We start from the raw sequence: 15,700 nt of genomic DNA, 5'->3' as shown, positions 1-15,700 counted from the left end.
TTTCAGTTTTATTGGGATTTAGGTACAGCACATCCTTATATCTCCAAATAATACTTATGAAGGTATAACTGTTTATTTTAAAGGGAAGAGTTCATTGTATCAGGAATACTTGAAGTGAAATTAACTTCTCTCAAGTATTTTAATACAACTTGAAAAAGTAATTTGATGATTATCCTCTGTGAAAGAACTGACTGGAAGGCACCGAGGAAGAGAGTGTGCCTGTGGAAGCCACGTGACTGTAAAAAGTGACATAGAGATGGCAGTTCATCTATAGCCCAAGTTAAGATGTATTTCAATTTCAGGATCCAAGTATGTTATGAAGTGCTCAAGGTTAGTGTTGATGCAGAATGCTCTCAATGTTTGTTTTACCGTAGAGTCTAGGGATAAATTCTGGGGTTTTTTTTCCTTTCTTATCACAGCAGTCACTGAGTGGCTTCATTAAACTTTGCCTCTCCTTCAGTTCCCTTGATAAATTTCAGCTCCTGCTTGTGACATGTCCCAGGAGTCTCCCCCCACCCCCACCATGATGGTGAAGGGAAGTCCTGAGGCAACAGCTGTGCCTCAGTCTGGAGAGCAGCCAGGCCAGGTTGCAGGGGCGTGGGGGAGGCTGGGGGCGGGGGACGGTCCCCAGGAAAAAGCCTGCTCTAATGGACTGGCCTGTCCTGAGACAGGCTTTGGAGCTCCGTTGTGGAGTTCGGGGAAGTGGCAGGACTAACGGCTGCATCACAAATGGGAAAAGTTTTACAATGGGGCAAGGATTAATTTGAGAAAAAGAAATACTGAAAGTTAAAAAAATTACCAAAAATTGTAAGATTAAAAAAGAGAAGACGTCATATATTGGATAGTCACCATAGTCGTGATGCCAACACTATGTTTAAGACCACTGGATGGATGGATGGATGGATGGATGGATGGATGGATGGATGGATGGATGGATGGATGGTGGGGAGGGGAGAGGAGAGATGGGAGGGAGATTTCGCTTTCCACAGTGGGGAGACTTTAAAGTGGACAAATCAGAGATAGCTATTTAAACGCGGAGTTTAGAAATGTGGGGGTAGATGGCACCAGAGACAATAAGATGGCAAGGAATGATTTTTATTACCTCTTCTTGCTACAGAGAAATTTATCAAGTAGGTCTGTGGCGGAATAAGTTGAATGTAAGGGTTCCAGGAATGTTTTTAATCTGGAAATTTTCTTTTAAAATTAAAAGTTGGCTTTGGCTGGAGGGGGAGTGGAGAGAAAATGCAGACATCTGTAATTGAACAATAAAATAATTTTTTTAAAAAGAAAAAATATTGGGGAAAATATCCTAAAAGTGGTGATGAAAGACAGGAAAAGGTAGCATTATTTTAGAATCACACCCTTATTTTTCTTACATTTTTATGAATTGTGAATTAGAACGTAATGATTAGTTCCTGTACTAATTTCAACAGAGTTATCACCAGGACCTCCATGTTATCCAGGTCATTGGGAGTTGGCCAGGTCAGGTGAATGTCAGTGAAGTCCCATTCTAGTCAATATAGAAAAGAATTTCCAGTCATCATCACTGCCCCAAAGCTTTCTTGCCTTTCATTTATAGCCTTAACTTGGATACATTAGATTCTATTTCTCTCTCCCTTTCATTTGTCATAAAAGTTATGACAGATAATCAGTGTTTGAGTTGATACTTGACAATACTCATTTGAAATAATTAATATGGGATATTGTGATTTATACTAATAAAAGTGTATATTTGGCCATTCAGCTTCCCCAAAGCATTGGAATTTTCTAGGTGTTGAGAGTGATAAAGGCGACTTTTATTAAGTTAATGGGGTGGCTTTTGGAAAGCACCTGAGGATGGGGCTGGTCGTCAGGGGTGCTGAGCACTCACGTGGTTATAAGGTTGAAACTTTCAGTCTTACTCTCCATCCTCCAAGGACAGGAGAGGGTCCTGAGATTGAATCTGGACCAGTGGTCAGTGATTTAATCCGTCATGCCTGTGGAATAGAGTCTCCATAAAAACCCGGAAAGATTGAGTTTAGAAAAAATAGTTGCAAGCCAAATTGCTATCAAAAAAATGTCTCTATTTTGCCGTCTGGCTTTGAGTTGAGTAAAGCTCAGTGGTGATGTCAGAGAGCTGAGTTGTTTCTGGATTATGTATCAGTTGTACAAGATACTTGCTTTTCCTTGGGTAGAATGTATGGTCACGTGGATATGAAGTTACCTTTCTCTGTATTCTACAGAATTCAGGGCAGAGTTTCACTATTTTAGATGTGGAGGTTTGTCGTTTTGGTCATTGTTCCTCTACAACATGCTTATCTTCTGGAATGATGTAGTGGCAGGTGTTTGTTCTGGGAACCAGTCAACAGGATTGAAACCAGACTCCTCCTCCCCAGAAGTCCCCACCCCCACACACAAATCCTAATTAATAAAGCACTTTATCATCAGTTGGCGTGAACTTTTTGCATCAGCTGTGGGGATCTGTAAGAACAGGAGTCAGGGAGACAGTAATGTGAGCTGGAGCAAATGGTAGAAGCTTCTGGAAGAGACTGAAGCATAATATGGATTCTAAGCCATATGTAGAGAAAATGAAGCAGTATGAATTAGTAAATGTATATGGGGAATTCCCAGGGACAGTGGTTTGTGTTGGTACTATTGGTACATAATGTTGGAAAATTAAAAAGAACCAAGATGGTTCATTAGTTAAATTTGGAATCTTACCAAATTCACAGTTTTTATTTGAAAAGACGTGAATGTAGTATCTTTTACATTACAAACAACCCAGTGAATGTAACTGGGTTATTTCTTTTATGTGGTGTCCGGAAAAATAGCTGAATATTCAGCATGGGTTTGTTTATCTTGCACATGTCATGAATGTGCTGAAATCCCCTTTAAGATACACACTACCTGCTTTCTTAGTCCTTGTTACAGTGTCTGTTCTATGCCTCAGGATAAATTCTTTCATTATTTCTGTTCTTTTAATAGATAACACAGTGGAATTAGAGAAAACACTGCTTATACTCTGGAGTAACATTTTGATGGAGTAGTGACCTGGCAGTGTAGCTCCTCATCATCTTTTAACTTCCATAGCAAACACATAAGAAGGTAACAGGTGGGGAAAGAGGTTTACAATTAGAGGGTTTTGAAGACCTGATGAGAGGAAAGAATAATCAGAGACTGTGTGGCGGGAATAAACAGTACATGGTAGTGAGCACTAAGAAGGCATTCTGGCGGTGCCTGTAAATGTGGAAATAATTGTTTTGGTGTCTGAAATGGAAGTGCTATGAAAATTGGGACTTTTGTTTTATTCACTGAAATATCCCCCAAGCTTTGAGCCTGTTGTGGCACATAGTAGGTATTTCATAAGTGCATATCAAGTGAATGAATGAAGGCCTTAGCTGAACGCTGTAAAAAAAGAAGGGGCATTAAAAGGAGAAATAGCCAAACTACTGGGAGGGCAAAGAATCTCTGAGATTACGGTAACTGTGATACTCGTGTGCCATAGTGATTAACAGAGGAAGGGAAGGTTTTATTTACCAAAAAAGAAGTTACAGGAGTCCCAGATTAGGAAGAAACTCCAGCTTTTCGGATCTGAATAAAAACACGTCGAACTCTTATCTGTAGGTAATAGGGTCTAACCTAGCCTACGCGTGTCTAGTTGAGAGTCAGTGTACACACTAGTGGCATCTGTGTCTAGAGATAAAACGTGTCCTTAGATTAGTTAGAATAGTTTCATTATCCTTGTCTGTTAATTCTAATGATAAAGGATTGTTTTAACAAACCTATTTTTAAATATTATTTGTAGTGGTAATGGAGTGTATAAAATTCAGGTTCATATGTTATACCTTAAAAGTTAATGTTTCTGTATGCTAACTGTTTATTCCTATATTTAAATGTCTTTATTAAATTAGATGAATGTGGTGTTTAGCATATGCTTGATGAGTAGATTTTAAGTACTCCCCTTGTAGAGGCTTAAATCTTTTCATGGTGTTAAATTTTGGAACAATCCTATTCATTCATTCATTCATTCATTCATTCTGCACATTTTCAAGAATGTTACCCAGCTAGAGTTCCCTAAATCTTCCCCTTCAGTGTTAACTACTTTGCCAGAATGTGGTACAGCCTTGCTTTGCCCCTAAAGGTTTGGCTGTCACTGAAGATCCCCTCTTTGTTGTGTGACATCTGTGTCAGCTCAGCGTTGCTGGATTTCAGTGAGGTCGTGTGACTCCTTCCTCTTTATTGAACACTTAGACTTAATTGCCAGTGAAAGCCTTAGGATATCCTAATTTTTCTAAGCATATTTTATATAACAGGCTCATGTTTAGTATGCCAAGACTTTATCCTGTGTTTTGCCATTTAAGTAATTTGAGTTTATTTTTCCCCTCACCTTTGTTCTCATTGAAAGATTTTAGGCAAAATTGAGTCTGAATTCATGGGTGCCAATGCCCGTATTTTTTGGTACCTTCTATGTCCTCATTGTATCTGATCTTTGACTTCATAAAGACCTTTGCTCTGTAGACCCTTTATTTCATATATCAGTAATTATTAGCCAACTCATACTTCCCTGTTCATGGAGACCGGGGCCTCCCAGGTCCGGTGACTTCGTATAAGTCACCGGACCTTATTATCCACGTCTCTAACTTCCACTGCTGCTCTCCCCACTCACAGCTGTGCCTATCACTTTTAGGCAAAGGTTCAGCTTTTATTAAGGTTTCCTGGGCCTTTGACTTCCATGCATAAGAATTAACTGGATTTAAATGAGCTCAGTGTAGAAACGCTGCTATTGATGCAGAAGTACACAGCATCCTGCGATGCCTCCATAATCCGGGGCTTTGTTGTTTTGCTTCACTTTTTCTGCCAGTTCAGGATAACTAGTGTGCAAGAATAACATGAATCAAGCTTAAATCTCTAGGAGGTATTCATGTCTGCATTTACACAGTTTTTAAAGAAATGAGGATAAGCAAAGTAAGCATAATCCTCTTTTAAAATTTGACTTTAAAAAGCATTGTTACGCTTTTTTATGCTTTTTAAAGTATAAAATTTCTTGCAAAACGTCTGTTTCTATGTAGACAGGATCTCAGTGCTAATCAGCATCTTATAGGATTAGCATTTTACAATGTAGGACCTATAACTAGCAGGAGATTTATACCTGCGAAGAAGCAAATTAAATCACCTGAAAACAAAACATCGAAAACCACCCTAATGTAGGAGAGTCAGCAAAACAGATGCTTAAATGAGTAAAGAGTGATCAGATGAGATGGCCTTCGAGAGTTCTCAGATGTTCCAGAAAATACACGATTGTTCAAGTTGGTGAATGTCTGTTTGCACACGGGAACTGTTATCAGAGATGGACTTATCTGGTACGACAGCTGGCTTTCCCAATCATCAGCTCTGTTTGGCCAGCGGGGTGGTCCCCTATATATGGTCTTAAAAGACACATTTTCTAAGGACCTATATAAATAGCCAGCTACCCTGTACAGAAGTTTAAAAGGGAAGGCTTCGAGATACCCAGACAGTTTGAACATCAACCAAAAATGAAACATCTGGGTTATTGTGTAATGGCATGAGTGTGAAGGATGTCAGGTCAAGAGAGGGAACTGACCTCTGGCTTCTTTTAACTGGAAGAAAAGCAGACACGCCTTCCTCCCCGGGTGACCTGGAGGTAAACACTTCATCAGACCGTTAAGTGGTCACCTTCAGCTTACATAGTGGAGATCTCGTGGCCTGTTAGCCTGATTGCATTATTAGAAGGTTTTGACCAGAAAATCACTTACACTTTTCTTAGAAGATTCTAACAGACATTCTTACCAAAAATCAGAAGTCTTTCCTTAGTATTTCCCCTAAACCACAATATTTCTGGGTCAAAACCTCTGAGACACTAAGTCTAATTTTTCTCTCATCTATATTTAATTCATCTTTATAATTTTAAGTGGAAGACTGAAACTGTATTATTTGGCATGAGAGCTATTCTAGAGTACTGCCTGTGAGATTATAAGGTTTAATCACACAACATTTCCTCATTTATAAATGTTACATCTGAAATGAGAGATTTCCTTCTCCGGACACCTTTTGTGTGCCGTCTGAGTGCCACAGGGCTATACTTTGAAAAACTAGGGAAGGTTTAATTTGATTTAAAGCCTCAGCTTCTGCATGTCTGGAATGCTTGCCCTTCAAGCTTTTCGCTCCCTGGAGTGGTCAAGTGAAGGTGGAGTTTTCAGCAACCCTGGATTGTTGACCCAGAAGATGCTTAGGTAATGGAATGGACTTTGGCAGAGTTCCGTGGCTTTTCTGGTTAAGGAGAGGCAGGAGAGGAGGGCGGGGCTGGCATATCAGAGGACTGGAACTAGTGTGAGGTTGTCTGAAGCCTGAATGCACCTTCTTTGGACACCTTTGCTTTATTGCTTCTGAGAATTTTAAACTCTAGCATCCATAAATACGCTGTGGCTTGGAGCGACACATTGAAATGATTCTGCATCTAAACAAGCACATCCACTCTTTGCCTGGTGCGTAAAATTTGAAGGACACTTGTGCTTTGCTAGAAAGGAGCAGACGTTTTCATTATAAAATCCAGTCGAGCAGAACAGTAGCAAAGTGAGCATAAATTTTCATTTACACCCATGATTGAAGATGCAGTGGTAAAAGAAGATGACTGGGTTCGAGAGTAGCTGTGTTCTATTCTAATGTGTGACACAGGGGACTTTGTCAATGCAGAAATCATTTTTAATGTCTATTGAGGAAGGAAGGCTCTGATTGATAGTCTCAAATTGTGCAAATTTTTATTAGGCCTTAGATTTTCTTGGGGTTTGTTTTAAGTTATCCTTAAGCAGATTTCCAGTACCCCCTTTATTATTACGCCCATTATTTCTTTGTTATAATGTGGGCTTTCTCTGTTCCATTACTGCAGAGGTTCACAGTAATTTCTCAGCCTTTGCTTGTCTGAATTAGCTGGTACAGACAGCAACTCAGTTGGACCAGACCAAGAAGCCATCATAAGACACTAGATTAGAGAAGTGGAATCAGAATTTTCCAGGGGAGAGTTTTCTGCTACATAATTTGTGGGGTACCTTTGGAAGCCTTAATGTAATTTCCTGCCCCAAATCTCCTTCCTTAGAAGTCCAGAAATTCAATTATTTCAGCTCTCTCAGGAGTGATAACCCCTGGCTAATTGATTTACAATAATTAAACTAACTCTTGTTTACAAATCTGAGTGGCAATTTCTAAGTCCACAGTAGAGTGGAGATAAAGGGAAAGAGTCTAACTTGGCTGGGATCCATCCCCATCAGAAAGATTACATGATTTTTGAGAGACAACTCAAAGTGGGGCTGCATCATTTCTGAAACATCTTCATTGAAGAACGTAGTGAATCATGTATATTTATCATATTTTTTATTCTATTGGACATTGTGCCACTCTTCCTTAGGTAGTGTCACAGGTACAATGACGAAACTCTAATTTTTCCTCATGTTTTAACAAAGCCTCAGGATATCGAGGCCTTGTTTACTTGGAATATCAGTAAAAGGTTGTACTAAATTTCAGATATCATATTGAAATCATTTCCTGGCTAACTCTTTTGTTAAATGTCCTGATATTTTTTTCATTCTCTCTTTATCTACTTCCTTTTGTTTTACATAGTTTTGCATCTTTTAGGATATTAATTCTCCTTTTTTTTCTAAGAAGATTTGAGTTGGAGAAACCCTTGAAATATAGAACGTTTATCACTGTGAACATTCAGAGATAATCTCATCATCTCTGAAATCTAGATAGACTTGAACTCAAGTCCAGGCTCTCCACCGGAGACCCCAGAGGGACACTTCATAGGCTCCCAGAGCACCGCGGGGCTGCTGGGCATTAGGAGAGAAGTTGGCTGGAACAGCTGAGTCTGGGCACCATGAGCAGGGGTGGTGGTGGCTGGTTATAAGCACAGGAGATGAATGTGTGTGCTAAGGCTAAGGGTCCTATGCTAGACGGGCAGGAAATGAATGCGGGCGGTGAAACCTCCCCCGTTAAACGTAGCCAGTGATGGAGAGTCCAGGGACATGGGTCAGAATGAGTAGTGGCAGGAGATGAAATAAGGGCGGGGAGAGGTAGAAGGAATAGTTTCTGCTTAGGAAGTGTTTCCTGGAGTTCAGAATTTCAGAACTTTTCTACGTCTGGTATGATCGGAAGTCTAGCCTCGGGAATACGGATTGTTTCCATGGAATAGAGGTATAACCTGTGGGGGTAGGGACACAAATTAGTGATACATATTTACTGAGACCACAGAAGCATAGCATAGGGGGGATGGGGACCTGGGTTTTACATACAGATGGAATTTGTTCAGTGGTGCCATTTGGGTTGGGCTCCCTCAACATGTTGAATATTGGTTCTTTTCCTTCTCTTGCCTCTGCATAAGATAGATTATGACCCACAGAGGAATTGCTTATTGTACTTTGGGTGCATTCCAGAATTTGATGGTCAGTTGGCACTTGATTTTAATCTATTACATTTGCTAAAAAACAATACCTTCGTAAGTGGGTGGCCAGCAAGGGAATGGAAATCAATAGTAAGGTCAGCATTGAGGGTAGAGTCGGTTAGTAAATTCTTAAGCATGGCTGATACATCTGAGTGAGAAAGTAAGATCAGAAAGTGGGGGACAGTCTTACTTTATGATCAAAATTATTAAAAGATGAGTTAGTCAGAGGGTACTAACAATTTGTTTAAAATACAAAATGGGAAAACAAGTGCTATGTCTGTTCATGGAAAGTTAGAGGAAAAGGCTGGGTTTAAGGCAGAAAATAACACAGTAGAGCGAACAGTGAACTTGAGGGCTGATAAGAGACTAAGGAGTTTTTGTTGCTATTGACCTTGAAAGAAGAGATGCAGATTGTCGGAGCATGGTCAGATGGCAAAGAGTTGGAAAGAACACTCAGGGTTTTGAAAATGAAGGCCTGCAACTCTTTTGAGAAGTTCATCTGGGAAAGTGCTTCTTCCTGTCCTGATTATAGCCTACCTCACACATGGCTTTCTGAATTTGGTATGTGGAAAAAAACATGCTGTGTATTTTTACCTCTCCATGTAATTTAAGGTTTTGGTAATAACTGGTGGTTCACTTGCCTCACTGCATCAGCCCGATTGGTATTTTGTTAGCAATTATGTGGCTTTTTAAAAGCCCCATATATAACCCTTAATTAATTGCATCTTTAAAATCTATCAAGCTATGGATTTTTTAATAAGTCAGAAGGAAAGAAAGTAGCAGGAGAATGCAGCCAGTGAGGATTCTTGTAAAAGTAGAAAATTTAAGATGGTATCCCTCTAATTCTGCCTTTTAGCTTATCTCTCAGAACATAGAAGGCTGAACTAGGCTGAAGATAAGAAGGTTTAGAGGTATAGGGGACCTTATTTACATTTCTACATCTGAACTAATTGCAGACTTATAAATACAAATTATAATATGAGCATGCAGTAAGAGAAATGAGGGAAGAGGGACAATTTGCTGATAGATAAGGTTAACAGTAGTAACATTAAATTCTAGTGATTTCCTTCCCAATCCTCAAAATGTATGGTATTCTGATAGCATGGAGAACTGTGCATGCATTCTTCCCAGTGAATTCAAGCTTACTGCTTATTTCTCTGTTTAGGCCAGTATCTTTATATTCACATTTCCCTCCATAGCCTCCACTTGTCAGCAGTCTACTCATTACTCCTTGAACGTGCTCCCGAAGTCTAGAATTCGACCCTACACTAGTACAGCCCAGTGGCAGCCACCTGCTAGCCCCAGGTGCACTTGAGACATGCTGGTGCCGACTGACCTGTGCTGTGAGTGTACAATGCAGACCAGATACTGAAGAGTTAGTCTGGTGGAAGGGAGGGCAGGTGTAGCCTGTCTCAGTAATAATTTTTTAAATTGACCGAGTGTTGAAATGATAGTATTTAAGATATACTGGTTTAAATAGAGTATATTACTAGAATTAATCTTACCCTCTTTTTTTACTTTTTTTAATGTGGCTGCTAGAATTTAAAACTACAGAGCCTGCATTGTATTCCTGTTGGATGGTGCTGCCCGGTGCCCCTTTGGTGCAGGGTTATGTCTCGGTCCTTTTGTGTCCTTTGTGGAACTGGGTACAGTGATATTCTGCAAAACTGAGTGATAGCAGAGATGATCTCTCAGAGTTAAACCAAACCGTGGTCAGTTTTTATTTTTATTCTTGCTCCTCATCCTATTTGAATCTCTGTGGCAAAGAGGTGGTATTAGCCTCTCTTTTTCATATAAGGAAATCACTGCATTTTCCCGATCATTCATTTTGTTGTTTTTCTCCTCTCTGGCTTCAAGCCTAGAACTCTTTCTATAGTACCTTATTTAGTGTCTTCTATGATTAAAGAAACAAAAGATGAAATAGGAGCAACTTGTGTTAAAAGGTACCCAATCCTTGAGGTGGTGCCCAAGTGACAAATCCATGGGACAGGGCTCACAGGCTCATGGAAGAGAGGCTGGAAAGGACAGACCATAGGAAATGCATAGGTTGGTCAAATTCATAAAGAGACTGGAGTGCTGGCGGCCAGAGGGCTGGGGGAGAGGGAGTTGGGGACTCGTTGTGAACGGGTTTAGAGTTTCAGTTTTGCAAGATGAAAAGAGCATGTGAATGTATTTACCATGACTGAACCGTACACTTCAAACAGTGGTTAAGATGGTAAATTTTATGTCATGTGTATTTTACCACGATTAGAAGAAAAAGACAAGCCATCTAAAAAGGGTTTCATAATGCAATAACCTGTAATTTAAAAAAACCCTTTCAGAGTGAGATCAGTTATAATGAATTTCCTTAAGTCGACCCTGGCTGGCTACCTGAATGAACAGTTGAATGGAATCGCTTGGGAGCTTGTTAGGCTGAATCAGTCCCATCCTAGACGTGTCCAATCAGAGACTGCGTTCTAACAAGATCCCTGGGTGATTTGGGGGCAAGTTAAAGTATCAGAAGCCCTGCTCTAACAATCATTTCTCAGAGTGTGGTCCATGAGCCACCTGAATCGGAATCCCCCTGGGGAGCTCTGTTTTCGGGCACTCCCAGCACACTGAGATGAGGACCAGATGCTGGGGTTGGACGGACGTTGGTCTCTAGGCTGATGAAGCATCTCAGGTGACTCTGAAGCATGTTCGAGTTTGAGAAGCCCATGACCTAGAAAGATTTAACAGTCATTATTTTAACTCCATCTTTTAACTGATCTTGCAATTATTACAAAGATGAATAACAAAGAAAGTCCATTATTGATAAAATCAAGAATATGAGTAATAATTGATGCGATAAAAAAAGAGCCTAGAATTTAACCAACCTTGAGTTAGGTGGTAAGGGGGCCAAGCTGCAGAATTTGTGGAATAGTGAACCCTTTCCAGGAGTGGTAAAGCACAACAGTGTCAGCCTCGTTTTACAAGCCAGGCAGAAACCCTGCAGGCCTGAGAGCCCTCGTGTGTGAAAGGGAATTGAATGCTGCATCGGTTCTGTTTACATTGCTAAGGCAAGGTTAAACTTGAGAAGCAAAGAATTTCCTTTACTATTAATATATGTGTGGTTATTCTGAAATTCTTGAAGTTTTTAGAAGACTTTAAATGCCACATATCACACATATTAGAGAGTAAGAGAAGATTTGCCAAGAAAATCTAAAACCAGGTTTTGTCTAGTTGTTATTGATGCCAGGAAGAGAAACCCTGATCAGTAAGATCTTTTTAACCCGAGTTCTTTTCAGCCACGGTAATTTTATGGGCATTTTTGTGAAGGTCAGGATGTTGATGGAGAACGAAGAGGTATGTCCCTATTATATTGAGCTTTTATGTGGAAGCTTCAGAATATTTTAAAGTAGACTTAACGTTTTTTAAGTCTTAAGATTTGCAAAAGCAAAAAGATGAAGAGGATAGTCCAGAGAGTTTTTATACCCTACCCACTGAGTTTCCCATTACTAATGTCTTACTTTAATATGGTTGGTTTGAAAGGAAGACCACAGAGATAAAGTGTCCTTTTTATCATCTATCAAGGGCGCATATTATCAATGTGATACGTCACTGTTGACTTTGATCACCTGGCTTGGGGTCGTGCTTGTCAGGTTTCTCCTCTGTAGAGTTACACTTTTTACCCATTGCCTCCTGCAGTCTCTGGGAGGTGGTCAGTGGTACGGACAGCCCACAGCCCCAGAGTGGAGAAGGGAGCTCTACCTCCTTGCGGACAGAGTCTAAATAAATTATTTGGAATTCTTCTGCAAAGGAGATTTGTCTCTTTCTCACCAGTCACTCAGTCAGTGAGTTGGATTCATGAATATTCATTTTATGCTTTGAGTTATAATCTGATACTGCTTTATGTGTATTATTGCTCAAATTAATATCTATGTGTGTATCAATGAGTTTATCCTCTAGGATTAAATTAGCCACTGGGTGCCAAATTTTTGAACGTGTGGCATAAACAGGAACATGATTTCTTATTCTGATACTTAAGTTATTTTCATTTCTTGTACTCTAATTCTGTTAAGAATTTTTTAAACAGAAAAATCAAACAAATCAACAGATGGTTTGTTTCAGAAATAAAAATGCTCATGGCTCTGCATGGAAGGGTACATACCATTGGATTTTTTTATATTAAAAAACTTTTCAGAGCATTTTCGTTTCATAGAAAAATTGAGCGGAAAATACAGAGAATTCTTATCTATTTCCTGTCATATCATAGATTTTTAAGAATAATTCTGTTAGAATTAAAAAACAAGAAAACAAACCACGTTAAGCTAAGTGTGAGAAAAGCTCATTATAGTTGTACCACTCTTTAATTCTTTATTATAATTTTAAAACACACTTTTGCATTTTAATTGCTTGAAAATTTTGATGTGTAGCATTCTAGTATGTTTCATCAGTTTTGAAGATACCATAAATCAGACAGGGCTGTAAAACCACGGAGTCATTCTGAATTTTATTTGAATGGTAGAGAGTACAACAGGTTTTCTAGTTTGACATTAACCCTGAGGGCTTATTGAATAACCAGCATTAATCTTTTAAAAAGCAGCATATATTCGTTGGCGGTGCCCAGTATGAGAGATCTGAGAGCATATTTCAATATGAAATGAAATGTCATTTTGCAAATTTAAAAAAATCTAATATCCTTTTATAAATTAATGCAATATATCTTTTTTTGGTGCACAGTAGATTTCACCGAGGTAAACACCTTTCAGTGACTTTGGCTTTGCATTAAAAATAGTCAGTTCTCAGCAGATTGGCCTAAGGGCAAGTAAAACAAGACAAAGACACAGTTTTTGCCACAAGACTCTTCTAGCCCAAGGCTGAGAGTATCTGGTATCTGCTCCTGATTTACTCAGGCACCAATTCAATAGCCTTGGGCTGGGTATCGCAATCTTTATAGTAATTACTTGTAAAATAGAAAAATGTCACTTAGTATGATTGGCCTGAGTTAATCACCCAGGCAGCCATCTTCAGGCCATCGGTCACTTCTTTCTTCTTGTGGCCTGAAAAATGGGGATGCCTCAGGTGTTTGGTGTTCTTGGGTAACAGCTTCATTGCCTGTCCTGGGAAACTGTGACGAGCACACCTGGGGAGAGGAGATAGGCTTTGAAGAAGATCACGTTTATTTTCTATTCTTTATCTCATCTAAGTTTTAGGTGTTTTTGTTTTCTTGCTTTTGATATTTTATAGTAGTCCATGGAATACTATAAAAGGAAAAGAAAACTGCGACACCACTTGCATTCTTATGTATTTCCTTAGAATTTTTATTTTAATGTTTATCTCTGGGTCACTTGGTCATCATGTCCTCAGGGTGGGTGTCCTCAGACACATTTCTTGGCAGGCACTTCTCACCTGGGAGGTGGGGTTTGTGTTCTAAGAGGTTCATCACACAGCCATTGTGGAGCTGAGATGCAGCGAGGTGTGTGGGGCATCAGCCACCTTCCTCACCGCGCAGCACCTGCAGTCCCCGGGGCATCCTGTCTCCTAATCCTCTGTAACTCACCCAAGCCTCATGCCTCATCGATTGATCTTCTTAACGATTTAAGGAATGATGAGAAGATGAGAGGTTCTACATCCCTGTGATTTGGTTAGATTTTTATCTAAGTATCATTTAGACGTAAGTACTTAAATCTCATGAGACGTCTTGTATGTTTCAGCTAAACACAGACTAAAGTTTAAAATGCTTTTATGGAAAGAGAGTTTAAAAGAATCCCATTATATGAAGTAGTTGAAAAGGTTTTGTCTTCTTCTTAGGTCCTTTCTCACTTTTTGTTGAATTTCAGAAAATTTTGTGTAGCATCTTATGGGGAAAAAAAAATCTTGCCTGTGCTGGTGGGTGAACAGTTTGTATTCTTGGCTTACGTAGAGTGGCTGGTTGAAATCTGGTCTTGCGGGTCCTTCCTGAAGGGTGGCAGTGCCCCTGCTCAGCGGTCACCCTGCTCTCATCGTCCCACTCACTAGTCCATTCTCCACTGAAGTAAAGTGTTCGTCCAGAAAACAAACTTGAGTGTGCCGTTCCGGTTCCAGTTATCTGTGGGCCTATGTTGTGTACAAAATGGTATCCAAACTCTCAGACTCTAAAACATACTTCTCAGTCATATTTCCTTCTGGACTCGCTCTCCTGCTTCCCTTTTGCTCCAGCCACAGTGGACTTCTGCTTCTTCTGCTTCTTCCGCCTCTTCTGCAAACACGCTTTGTCCTTTCTTCATTCTCTCTGTGCACAGCAGGTTCCCTCATTTTAAAGTGCTTTTGACTTGCCATCCATCCATCCATCCATCCATTCACCCACCCTCCCAACCAGGTCATGTTTGCTAGACCTGGGTCAGGGATTAGGAGTAGAATGTTAAACCAGGCAGATACTACTGTCCTTACACCTTGGAATTTCATTCATTCTCCACGTGGCATTTTCCTGCTCGTCCGTTTAGACTCTACTTTGGGGTTTGACCCACTGTACCCAAGTGGGTTTGTTCACTATGTCAGCCCAGCACTTTCCCTCATTTCTGTTACAACATTTAACCTCTTCATTCATCAAGATACTTAGTGTCTACTGTGTGCAGAATCTGTGCAAAAAGTTAGGGATATGCTAGTGAACAAGACAAATAAAAATTGAGCTCATGGTGTGCATATTATATTGTAATTATTCCACTTTCACCCTCACGTGAATGTGAATTCTTATAGGACTTTGTGTGATATCTTTGTATCTGTAGTACCAGTAATGCTCACAATAGTTTGCACGATACACATTTTCTTTACAAATACAGCAATAGTCGAAGGAGTTTATATAATTTAATTGAATTAAACTTTATGTATATATGTGTGTGTGTGTGTGGTTACATATATAAACATATACTACACACGTGCATATATATAGGTTTTGTTTAGGGAGTAGACAAATGTTAAATTTTCTTTTTTTTTAAATTTTTTTTTTTTTTTGGAGGGTGGGGAAGGGAAGAGTAGGAGAGAAAATAATTGCCTTTTTTTATTTCTTAAAAGATTTTATTTATTTTTGTTTGAGTACAGTTGTCCCCATTTTCTCTGCACCCCACCCTCAAGCCTACCCCCCTTTGGCTTTGTGGATGTGTTAGTTACAAGTAGATTAAAGTGTCTGAGAAGGAGGGGTGGGCAAGTACTTAGATTGGTTCTGCTCCAGTGATTGCCTAGACCGCAACTGCTCTTTTGTGATTGACTTTAAACTCAGGGATTCCAATTCATTAAAGATTTAACTTAAAATATGTAGGGAGTATTTTAACC

The 15,700-nt window shown here is 39.6% G+C and overlaps 1 protein-coding gene across 6 annotated transcripts in view; it reads left to right on the top strand.

Moving 5' to 3' along the window:
- APP (amyloid beta precursor protein) overlaps positions 1–15,700 on the top strand; it is a 236,498-nt gene that overhangs the window by 81,468 nt on the left and 139,330 nt on the right. The window lies entirely within an intron of this gene.

This window comes from Artibeus jamaicensis, unplaced genomic scaffold (assembly GCF_021234435.1).
Source record: "Artibeus jamaicensis isolate MK-2021 breed Jamaican fruit bat unplaced genomic scaffold, CSHL_Jam_final scaffold_474, whole genome shotgun sequence".
NCBI classification, from domain to species: Eukaryota; Metazoa; Chordata; class Mammalia; order Chiroptera; family Phyllostomidae; genus Artibeus; species Artibeus jamaicensis.
The sequence above is the reverse complement of the archived record's forward strand: the minus strand, read 5'-3'. Positions and strand labels throughout refer to the sequence as shown.